We start from the raw sequence: 12,138 nt of genomic DNA, 5'->3' as shown, positions 1-12,138 counted from the left end.
ATTGCATTGAATCTGTAGATTGCTTTGGGTAGTAGAGTCATTTTCACAATGTTGATTCTTCCAATCCAAGAACATGATATATCTCTCCATCTATTTGAAGCATCTTTAATTTCTTTTATCAGTGTCTTATAATTTTCTGCACACAGGTCTTTTGTCTCCTTAGTTAGGTTTATTCCTAGGTATTTTATTCTTTTTGTTGCAATGGTAAATGAGAGTGTTTTCTTAATTTCACTTTCAGATTTTTCATCATTTGTGTATAGGAATCATAATCTTGCTTTTCTTATGTCTTAAGATATTTATACTTATTTCATGAAGGGTTATAAAATTCTAAAATTATTGTCAAAGTTCATTTTAATAAGATATGAATATATACTAAAGTAAAGGATGGGGGATGGATGTTGAAAAATCAAGCAAACGAGATAAATGATCATATCTAGAAAAACTGTTGACTTAGGTATTTTTTTTAACATCTTTATTGGAGTATAATTGCTTTATAGTGTTGTGTTAGTTTTTTAAACAGCTCAATTTCGGTTTTTTTTTTAATGGCTGAGCAATATTCCATTGTATATATGTGCCACATCTTCTTTATCCATTCATCTGTCGATGGACACTTAGGTTGTTTCCATGTCCTGGCTATTGTCTTAGGTATTTATTTAATTATTTTAAGTTTCTTGTCACTTTGGCTTTCTCAGAGCCATTGCTAATTGAATTCATTTCTTCCTTTGGAAAACAGGTAGATAAAATCATAGAGTTACGAAGGTTAGTGGTATTAAAAATTGAAGAGTAAGGAGAATTTGCATGTGTTTATGACTGTCTGATTACCTTAAATGACTGCTCATGGTCAAACTTCTGTACTTTTTTTCCCCTTTGGACAGAGGGTAAATCAGTCTCAACAAATATTGGGTAAGAATGACATAACAGTATGATGTCTGTGTTTGCGTGTGCTGTCTAGTACCAGGTTAGCTGACTGGAGTGTATGCTAGGGTTCCAGCCTGCTATTCACTCTAATTCCAGTTAGGAGAAATTCCTGGGTATTATAGTAATACCTAGCCTATAAAAGTATAATCAAATAAGTGGTTTTAAGAGAAAAAGGAAACTTTCTTTTGGGGACAGAAAGTCACCCAGGGCCTTCTTACATCAAGCAGTAGTCACAGTGTCCATTCCAAAGTAATATCAATTACCTGAGGTAGAAAATGTTCAAAAAACCAGAAGTTAAAAAAAAAAAAAAAAAAAAAAAAAAGCAGTTACTAGCTCCCAAGACCACAGCAATTACTTAACCACAGTATCCAGAATAATTTAACCACATTAGAGTTTATAGCCAGTGGTAAGTACTGAAAGCAACTCAGCATCCAAGAAGACGCACACAAGGTAGTAAAGAAATGTCTCTTTGTCCTTTTATGTTTAGTTCCTGGATCTTTATGAGCAGATCTGCTTGTGGGCCTTGTGTTCTTCAAGACTGTTCTAGCAGGCTCTCTGCCATGGATTTTTACTTAAACTTACTTCCTTGGCTTCTTTTTCAGACTCTTTCCCCACACCCCAGCTTTACTGAAGTATTATTGACAAATTGTAAGTTATTTAAAGTGTACAATGTGATGCCTTGATATACATATACATTGTGAAAGGATCTCTTTAATTGAAGAATCCCTTTAATTAAAACTTATTCAGTCCTTCCACTCTGTTCTTAATCAGGGCTTGAAAATTTGAAAACAAGTATTTTAGACTCAGAAGCTGACCCTGTCAAATATACTAAAGAAGAATAATATAGAATTCTGTGATACTTTCCCCAAGTACAGGCACTATCTTGTTTTGTTTTGTTTTGTTTTTAATGTCTTTTACGGAGCAATGGAATGTTTCTTGGAAATTATTTCCACATATAGGAGAGGAATAAATTTAGCTTTATTGCTCTTCCTCTAATTGTTTTTATTTTTTTATTTCATTCTGTGTTACCCATTAATTTTTTTTTCTTTTTTCTTAATTTCATGATTGTTGCCCAATTTACTCAGTTTAGTAAGACTTAATTTTCTTACAAGAGTTATAAAAGTGATTTTCTTAAAATATAATTTTCTTATAATTCTTGAAGACAAAAGTTTTTGGGATTTAAGGATTATAGCTGCTTGCATACCCAGAATAAATATCTGAAAACACATCTTTAAAATCATTGAATCCAGTCCCCTCCTTTCATTGTGGAGGAACTGAGGTACCCAGAAATGCTACTTGCCCGAGGTTACAGTACTACTTAGTCACAGAGTAGGAACCAGAACCAGGTCATCTAACTTTCAGTCTAATTTCTTTTCATCATAACTGATTGCCTCTTCTTTGTAGCTGATGGCCAGGATGCAGTGAGACTTTGAGCTGCATTATTGTAATCTTCCTAATTGGATACTGGCCATATGAATTGTATCTGTTTATTCTCAGCTCACATCTCTGGCCCCTCATTCAACTGGTGCTGTTTCTTCCTTGAGTGGAGGCAGTGACTACAGTGAGACTCAGCTAGGTTGCTACTCCTCCTGCACTGAGTACCCTGCCTTAGTCCTCAACTGAACAGCATGGAAAGGCATTATCTCCAAATGAAGGGTCAAATTCCCCAGGTGCTTTTTTGGGACTCTAGAACAAAAATAATAGGGTAATTGTTTGAAAGTAAATAGTATACACATTTTATGTATTATTCATTCATTCCCTTAAAAAAAGAAAATTTTCTGCCTTTTCTTTTTTTTTTGATAAAAAATATGTCATGACCTCTTAGCATTAATTAGGCTGATTTCTTTGGTAGAAAATAATTTAGTTTGGAAAATCCCTGTCTCAGGCAAACTGGGAATGTTGGTAAGGCTAATAATTTATATATATGTATTTAATCAGAGCAAAAAAGTTTCTCATTTCAATAAAGAAAATAATACTTATTTGAAAATATTGTGTGATACATTTTTACCTCCTTTGAAATTTCTCTTTTGTTTTATACTGTGTTTTTGTACTAATATCACATGTATGTTTGTATGACTTAAAAAGAGATAAATATACATGTATTGTATATACTTACTGGAAAAGTTTGTTTTTCTTACAGTTACAGCCATGAAAAGAATTTGGGGTTGACGCTCAACATCATACATCATTAAGGAATTAATTGCAACTTAAAACAACAGTGAGGGCTTCCCTGGTGGCGCAGTGGTTGAGAGTCCGTCTGCCGATGCAGGGGACACGGGTTCGTGCCCCGGTCCGGGAGGATCCCACATGCCGCGGAGCGGCTGGGCCCGTGAGCCATGGCCGCTGAGCCTGCGCGTCCGGAGCCTGTGCTCCGCAACGGGAGAGGCCACAACAGTGAGAGGCCCGCGTACCGCAAAAAACAAAAACAAAAACGCAACAACAATGAAATAGCACTACACAGCCATTAGAATGATTAAAATCCCAAACACCCAGTGTTGGAGAGGATGTGGAGCAACAGCAACTCTCCTTCACTGCTGGTGGGAATGCAGAATGGTGCAGCCACTTTGGAAGGCAGCTTGGCAGTTTCTTACAAAACGAAACATACTCTTATTATATGATCCAATAAACACACTCTTTGGTAGTTACCCACATGACTTGAAAAGTTACGTCCACACATAATTTGCATGAATGTTTATAGTCACTTTATTCAGAATTGCTAAAACTGGGAAGCAATTAGTATGTCCTTCAGTAGGCAAATGGATAAACAAACCATGGTATATCCATACAATGAAATATTATTTAGTAATAAAAAAGAGTTATCAGGTCATGAAGACATGAAGGAATCTTAAATGCATAATGCTAAGTGAAAGAAGCCAATCTGAAGAGGCTACATACCATATGTTTGCAACTCTGTGACATTTTGGAAACAACAAAACTGTGGAGACAGTAAAGAGATCAGTTATTGCCAGGGATTGCAAAGGAGGAAGGGATGAATAGGCAGAGCACAGAGGATTTGTAGTGAAACCATTTGTATGATACTATAATAGTGTATACATATCATTATACACCTGTCAAAACCAATAGAGAAACACATGCAGAGTTACCCTTAATGTAAACTCTGGACTTTAGTTAATAATAACGTATCAATCAATACTGGCTCGCTAATACAAAATGTTAATAATAGAGGAAACTGGGCATGGAGGGAGATGAGGGGATATATGAAAACTCTCTGTACTTTCCACTCACTTTTTCTAAAACTGCTTTAAAAAATGAAGTCTATTTAGGGTTGATTTCTTTTCAACAGTTGGTGATAAGTGGATGTATGAAGAATGGGTCTGTGGGTAGATACATCATCAGATATATACATTTACATAGGATCTGGAGGTTAGCAAAAGATTCTGATAAAGAATAATGTGTCATAATTTCCAGAGACATTGAAAGTGTATCACCATACTCAGGAAGCATCTAGGCATAAATTACTAACTAAAGATGTCAAATAGGGGTTCAACAGAGAGTAAGATAGCAAATATCTAGCATCTTCCTTCCTTTTTTTTTAAACTTTTTTTTTTTTTAAACTGAGGTTGGAAACTATTGAAATGAAGTTTTGTTGTTTTTTGGAAACACATAGTGACTGTAGTAATATTCAGTGTGTATTTTTAAGAATTTGTTTTCTGTGTTTTGGAAATGTTTCTGTAACTAATTCTTACTCTGTTTTACTCTGTACTTTCTATTAATAGATTTTTCTTTTTACTTTAACAGATGTCTATGTAAAGGCTATCTCCCAATTTTAGACTGTGTTAGGCTTACACATAGCACACAAAAATACTGAAAGGCCTAGTGGTAAGTTCTGCAGAATTTTTGGAACAGTATCCCATGGTTTCGTTCAGCATACATCCTCTTCTAAGTGTACAGAATAAGAAGTATAACTTCACCTCATGAATAGTCTTGCTTATTTCATACTTTCATTATGCACTTGACAAGGGAATTGCAGAGTCAGCTGCCCTAGTGATCACTGAAACATTTGATCCTGGAATTGAATAAAACCAATCCTGTTTGGGTGAGAGGATAGGGTATAAGTGACTGTGCCACTGTCTTGATTAAGTGGAGTCCAGCAAGAATGCTCTGGACTTACTTGTTGTGACCATAATTATCAAAGTTACGTGATAACTAAAATAGAGTCTTGTGTGTGATAGCAACGAAGCTACTGCAGAAGACCAGGGGAGGGACAACTTTTTCAGGAACATTTCCTAAAAGACCTTTAGTGGAAGCTGGTCCAGCAGTACTGGTGTTGTTATAGGCATCTAGGCAGTATGTGAAGGATTTGAGCATCAGACCTTTTTGGTTGGGAATAGACCCAAGACAAGTCAGTCAAGGCATCAGTGAGTAATAAGATAGGTGTTTAATGGGGGGGGGGGGGATATCCAAAGATATGTATAAGTACCAATTACTTGGGTTTTGTCTTTAAGTGACTTAAAAATATTATATACATTGCAGAGCAAAAAGAGGTGACTATGGCTAGGTACAGTGGCTTTCATTTCTATTTTCCAGAAACCATTAAGACAATATCTAGCTTTCTGCATGTGGGAGAAAAAACTTAGCAGAAGTAATATGAGAAAAAATGCAAATTTAAGCTGAAGAACTAACAACCCTGAAAATTAAACTAATATACTCATCAAAATCCCATCCCTATTTATATCTTTAGCTGGGTTTAATCACTTTACATGTTTATGTTAATGGTGATTATTTTTAGTAGAAAAGTATATAAAAGCTTGAGGTAAAACTTGGTAATTATTTGTATATTTTATTAATATAAGAAGTATTTTAAAATATTCTTTTTACTAGAGATGTGAATTGCATTCATTGTTTTATCTTTGAGTCAATTATTTCCCTTTGATAACTTTGTACTTTTTCTTTGGTGCGATTTAAATTAACTTAAAATAATGGAAGAGAAACTTCGTCCCGGCAGTCCAAAGAATTAAATATTGAATATGTCAGTGAACATAACAGAAGATTTTTGCCATTGTGGAGTTTACTCTCTAATGGAGACTTTTTATTCTCTTTCTGTTCTGTTGGTTTATTTGTTTGTCCTTGCACCAGTAGCACACTACCTTAATTACTATGGCTTTATAATAAGTCTTGTAGGAAATCTCCTTCTACTTTGTACTTCGAAAGTGTCTTGACTATTCTTGGCTCTTGACTCTCTCACATAAAGTTTAGAGCCAATTTATATATTTTTAATTGCATTTTCTATCTTTGTGTGCTGTTTTCCCCAACTTTATTGAGATATGATTGATATTGTATAAGTTTAAGGAGTACACATGTTGATTTGATATACTTGTTTATTACAAAATGATTACCACCATAGCTTTAGCTCACACCTTCATCACATCACACAGTTACCATTTCATTTTTGTGGTGAGAACATTTATGACTTACTCTCTTATCAACTTTTAAGTGTATAATATAGTACTGTTAACTATGATCACTGTGCTGTATGTAACATTCCCAGAACTTATTCATTTTCTAACTGGAAGTTTGTACCCTTTAAGCATCATCTCCCTGTTTCCCCCACTCCCAGCTCCTGGTAACCACCACTCTGCTGTCTGTTTCAATGAGTTCTGCCTTTGTGTTGATGATATTTAGATTGCTCTTATAGTTGAAAAACTTGCTGGCTTCTTTTATTAATTGAAATAATTTGTCTCCCCATTATTTTGAGTTTTCTGTGTAGATACTCAGATTATATGTGAATAAGAACAGTTTAGTTTTTTCTTTTCAATACTTATATAGTTTAAACCTTTTCTTGCCTTATGTTGTTGCTGTAATCTTAAGTATTATATTGACTAAAAGTGGTGATAGTGGGAATCCTTATATTGGTCTGAATTTCAAAAGGTTTGAACGCTTCTGAGTCTGTTGTTCCCTATATGGTTTTTGGTAGATTCTCTTCATCAGATTAAAGAAAATCTTTTTAGTCGTACTTTGCTAAAATTTTTGTCGTGAATGGTTGTTTAGTGATTTTCCTACGTCTATTGATATGATCATATAATTTTTCTATTTTCATATTTTATGTAGTTAATTATATTAATAGATTTATGTTTTGCTCTTGCTTTCCTGGCAGCCAAAAAAAGTATACCCAGCAAAGTTATCCTTCAGAATTGAAAGAGAGATAAAGAATTTTCCAGACAAGTGAAAGTTGAAGGAGTTCATAACCACTAGACTAGCCTATAAGAAGTGTTAAAGGGACTTCTTTGAACTGAAATGAAAGGATGCTAGTCAGTAATAGTAAAATGTATAAAAGTACAAATTCCACTGCTTAAATTCAGAATACACAAATGTTTTAATGGTGGGTAAATCAGTTATACATCGTTATAAGACCAAAGTAGTAAAAATAATCATAACTACAATAACTTGTTAATGATACACAAGGTAAAAGATGTACATTGTGAAATCAACAACATAAAATGTGATGAGGGGAGGGTAAAACTACAGTATGAAAATCTGAGAAGCAGTAGAGCTGATGGTGTCCCCAAATGAGTTCAAAGGCAGTCAAAGACCAATGTCCCAGCTTGAAGATAGGCAGAGGGTGAATTCTCCCTTACTCCTCCTCTTGTTCTGTTCAGGCCTTCAATAGATTGGATGAGGCACACCCACATTGGAGAGGGTAATCTGATTTACCCAGTTTACGGATTCAAATGTTAATCTCACGCATAAATACCTTCAAATACATATCAAACTAATGTTAACTACCCCATGGCCCAGTCAAACTGAGCCATAAAATTAACCATCACCCATATCAAGTTGGGCACCCATATCTCCTTAAACTATACTTAGTCTCCAAATAAAGACAATAACAAGGTCATAGTTCTGCCTAACATGATATAGTTATCCAGCACACAACTGAAAATGCGCTAACCCCTTCCCCAGAAGATGAGGTTAAGTCCTTGAGTGATGTTTATACTTCTCCTTGGTGTTCCTAGCTTAAATACTATGATATAAAATGAATAACAAATGCTGTAAGGCCAATACATTTTATGTTACATGATGAGGGAATAAGAGAGGGAAGGAAACAGATATTTCCCCAACACTCACATTCACACACACACACAAACGTATTCATAACAAAATAAGGGAATACTCATGACCGTTACAATCCTCTTTCTATAACTGGTCATATGGTTGTAGCTGGTATTAATAACTACCTTCTTCCACTACCTAATCTGTATTCCCCTGCCTTCAGCAAGCACATCAGCTGGTTGTGGTTCTTTAACTGGTGGAGTGACCCAAACCTTCATTCTTGAAGGATCTGAGCTATTAGTAGTCCTTCCTGGATTGGGTTGTAGTTTTCCATTGACCTTAATCACAGGGCATGGTAATACTATGAGACATCCTAAGGGATCTCCTATATTTCAGAAATACTCTTTCTTACCTCCACTGTGGAGTACCAGTCTATTTTCCACTGGGTAGTCAGTATCACTCACCCCAGCCAACACAGTAACTCCTTCTTTGCTTGTTGATTCAGAAGCATGTGGAATCCACAGTGACTCAGCTGCAGTCTTAAGTTGCATTTCAATGGAATAATTGTGTCAATGGCATAAATGTGAAAGCATTCCTCCCTCTGGAATTAAGACCTCTAGGCCAGCAAATCATAAGGCCATGGGAACAGAAAGCAACAATTTTGCTAGTGGGTCTCTAGGAGTAATAATGAGTGGTGCCTCTCCCATTCTATCCCTTGATTCCCAGACCTGTGAATTCTGTGTGTGGGAGAAGCAGCACCATATATTAGATGCTGGTTCTAGATTGTATAGTCTTCTGGAAAACCTTGCCCCAGATCTACAAGGTATTACCAACTTGCTGGCACTGTAACTCAGTCTTCAAAAGGCCATTTCATCATTCTGTCAAACCAGCTGCTTCAGATGGTGGGGAACATGTTAAGAATAGTGAATTCCATAACTGTGGGCCCAGTGTAGCCCTTCTCTTGCTATTAAGTGAGTTTCTCGATCAGAATCAATGCTGTATAGAATATTATGACAGTGGATAGGCATTCTCTTAAGTCCACAGATGGTAATTTTTGCAGAAGCATTGCATGCAGGGATGCCAGTTCCATATCCAGAGTGTCTATTCCAGTAGGAATAATACACTTCCACTGCCATGATGGAAGTGGTCTAATGGCATCAACCTGTTACCAGGTAGCTGACTGATCACCCTGGGGAATGGTACCGTATAGGGAACTCAGTGTTGATCTCTGCTGCTGACAGATGGACGCTCAGCAGTGGCCTTGGTGAGTGGAAGTCCATCCTTCCCACCACAGCCACCTTGTTCATGAGCCCATTGGGCAATGATGGGGTCATTTGGGAAAAGCTGATGGTATCCACTTGTTTTTTAAAATCTTCCTTTACTGAGGTCACCTATGAGCATTCACACAAGACACTGATATACTCACTTTTTTTTTTTTTTTTTTTTTTCGGTACGCGGGCCTGTCACTGCCGTCACCTCTCCCGTGGCGGAGCGCAGGCTCAGCGGCCATGGCTCACGGGCCTAGCCGCTCCGCGGCATGTGGGATCTTCCCGGACCGGGGCACGAACCCGTGTCCCCTGCATCAGCAGGCGGACTCTCAACCACTGCGCCACCAGGGAAGCCCTATTCACTTTTTTAAAAGTTTTTTTTTAAATTGAAATATAGTTGATGTCTTCACGTTGTTGTTGTTGTTGTTGTTGTTTTGCCTATTTAGAGACATCTGTCTACCTCTTCCCCAAATTACCAATTTCCCAAACATACTCCTTCCATGTCCCTTACCATTAGCCACTCATTGGTCATAGCCCATGAATCAGTATAAAATTACACATCTGTTTCTTCTTTCAAGTAAACAATTAAGTGCACTGCTGTAAGTTCTGTGCACTGGGAGGAGTTCCCTTTACCTCTGTCTTTCAGGGATGTTCCAGAAGGGGACCTTAGCACTACAGCTGTTTAGTTTCAGGTGGTGTCTACATATCATGCACATTTCCACAGTTGCTGCACCATTTTGCATTCCCACCAGCAATGTACAGCATTTTCAATTTCTCCATATGCTAGCCAACACTTACTATTTTCCATTTTGTTGATAATAACCATTCTTATGGGTTTGAAGTGGTATCTCCATTTTTTTTCATTTGCATTTCCCTAATGGCTAATGATTTTGAGCATCTTTTCATTTGAAATTGGCCATTTGTTCATTTTCATTGGAGAAATATCTATTCAAGTCTATAGCCCATTTTTAAGTTGGGTTTTGTTTTGTTTTGTTTTTTTGCATTGTGGGCATTCTTTGTATATGCTGGTTATTTATCTGATATATGAGTTTCAAACATTTTTTTTCCCATTCTGTAGGTTATCTTTTCTCTCTCTTAATAGTGTTCTTTGATTTATAAAAGGTTTTAATTTTGATGAAGTCCAATTTATTTTTTTCTTTTGTTGCCTGTGCTTTTGGTGTCACACTTAAGAAACCTTTGCCAAATCCAAGGTCGTGAAGATCTCCCCTTCTGTTTTATTCTAATAGTTTTAGGTCTTTGATCTATTTTGAGTTTATTTTAATATATGGTACAAGGTAAGAATCCAACTTCATTCTTCTGCATGTGGACATCTTGTTTCCCTGCACCAATTGTTGAAAAGACTGTCCTTTCCAGATTGGATGCTCTTGCCACCGTTATTGAAAATCAGTTGACCATTATATGTTTGTTACTAGCCTCTCTGTTCTTTTCCTATAGTCTGTTTGTGCCAGTACCACATTTTTTTTCTCTTTCACTCAGCCTGGGCTAAGACAGGCAAAGTGCCTTCCTTGGAGTGGTATTTTCCTAGTTCACATACTGAAAGTGTCACCATCTGGGTGTTGCTTTTCTCAACTTCAGAGTAGTTTCCTCAAACTGACCTCATACCTCTCTTGAGGTCCCAGCCCTCTTTCCTATACCTTGAAAACTGTGCTGCTTGAAATCCAGGCTATAGGCTACTCTAAAGAAGTAGATACTTTCAGAATAAATTTTGGCTCCAGGGCTCTCTTATGCTGTGGAACTGTGTTTTCTCATTTTCTCTGACTTCTTTTTTGTTTTCTCTACTGCTGGTTAAGTATGCTTTAAATATAAGTATTTAATATATTACTGTATATTTTCAAATGTTCTTTACCAGAACCATCTAGTCCACAATATGAAAATTGAGAAGAGGACTTTTAAGATCAGCTTTGTCATCCATTCTTGATAATCTGCTTGTATATAATTTGAAATAATAGTTTACACCATTTACATGCATTTTTCTTAGCAGTTTTCATTTTAATTACATCACATGCTTTTTTTACTTTTCTATGTGGCTATTACTGTGTTACTGTACAGTTGTCCCTCAGTGTCTGAGGGGGATTGGTTCTAAGAACCCCCTGCAGATACCCAAATCGTCAGATGCTCAAGTCCCTTATATAAAATGACATAGCATTTACTATATAACCTATGCACATCTTTCCATGTACTTTTTTTTTTACTTCAATAAAAAGAATTATTATTTGTAGTATTTACACACATAGTCTTCCATGGTAATGTTAAAGTTACCATTTTCTTCAAATGCCCCTCAAAATAACACACTTTGCCTTCCTAAGTGAATCTTGGACAAGGAAATTCAGTGAAAGTGATCTACTCATGACTGTGTCCCATGTCTCTTTTTCTTTTTTTTTTTAACATCTTTTTTGGAGTATAATGCTTTACAATGGTGTGTTAGTTTCTGATGTATAACAAAGTGAATCAGCTTTATGTGTATATATATCCCCATATCTCCTCCCTCTTGCATCTCCCTGCCACCCTCCCTATCTCACCCCTCTAGGTGGACACAAAGCACGGAGCTGATCTCCCTGTGCTATGCGGCTGCTTCCCACTAGCTGTCTGTTTTACATTTGGTAGTGTATATGTGTCCATGGCACTCTCTCACTTCATCCCAGCTTACCCTTCCCCCTCCCTGTGTCCTCAAGTCCATTCTCTACGTCTGCGTCTTTTTTCCTGTCCTGCCCCAAGGTTCTTCATAACCATTTTTTTTTTCTTTTTAGATTCCATATATATGTGTTAGCGTGTGGTATTTGTTTTTCTCTTTCTGACTTACTTCACTCTGTATGACAGTTTCTAGGTCCATCCACTTCACTACAAATAACTCAATTTCGTTTCTTTTTATGGCTGAGTAATATTCAATTGTATGTATGTGCCACATCTTCTTTATCCATTC

At 36.5% G+C, this 12,138-nt stretch overlaps 1 protein-coding gene across 1 annotated transcript in view; it reads left to right on the top strand.

The window, feature by feature from the left end:
* The window catches only part of SUPT3H (SPT3 homolog, SAGA and STAGA complex component), a 441,307-nt gene that overhangs the window by 220,678 nt on the left and 208,491 nt on the right, over positions 1 to 12,138 (top strand). The window lies entirely within an intron of this gene.

This window comes from Physeter macrocephalus, chromosome 18 (genome assembly GCF_002837175.3).
Source record: "Physeter macrocephalus isolate SW-GA chromosome 18, ASM283717v5, whole genome shotgun sequence".
Classification (NCBI taxonomy): Eukaryota; Metazoa; Chordata; class Mammalia; order Artiodactyla; family Physeteridae; genus Physeter; species Physeter macrocephalus.
The sequence above is the reverse complement of the archived record's forward strand: the minus strand, read 5'-3'. Positions and strand labels throughout refer to the sequence as shown.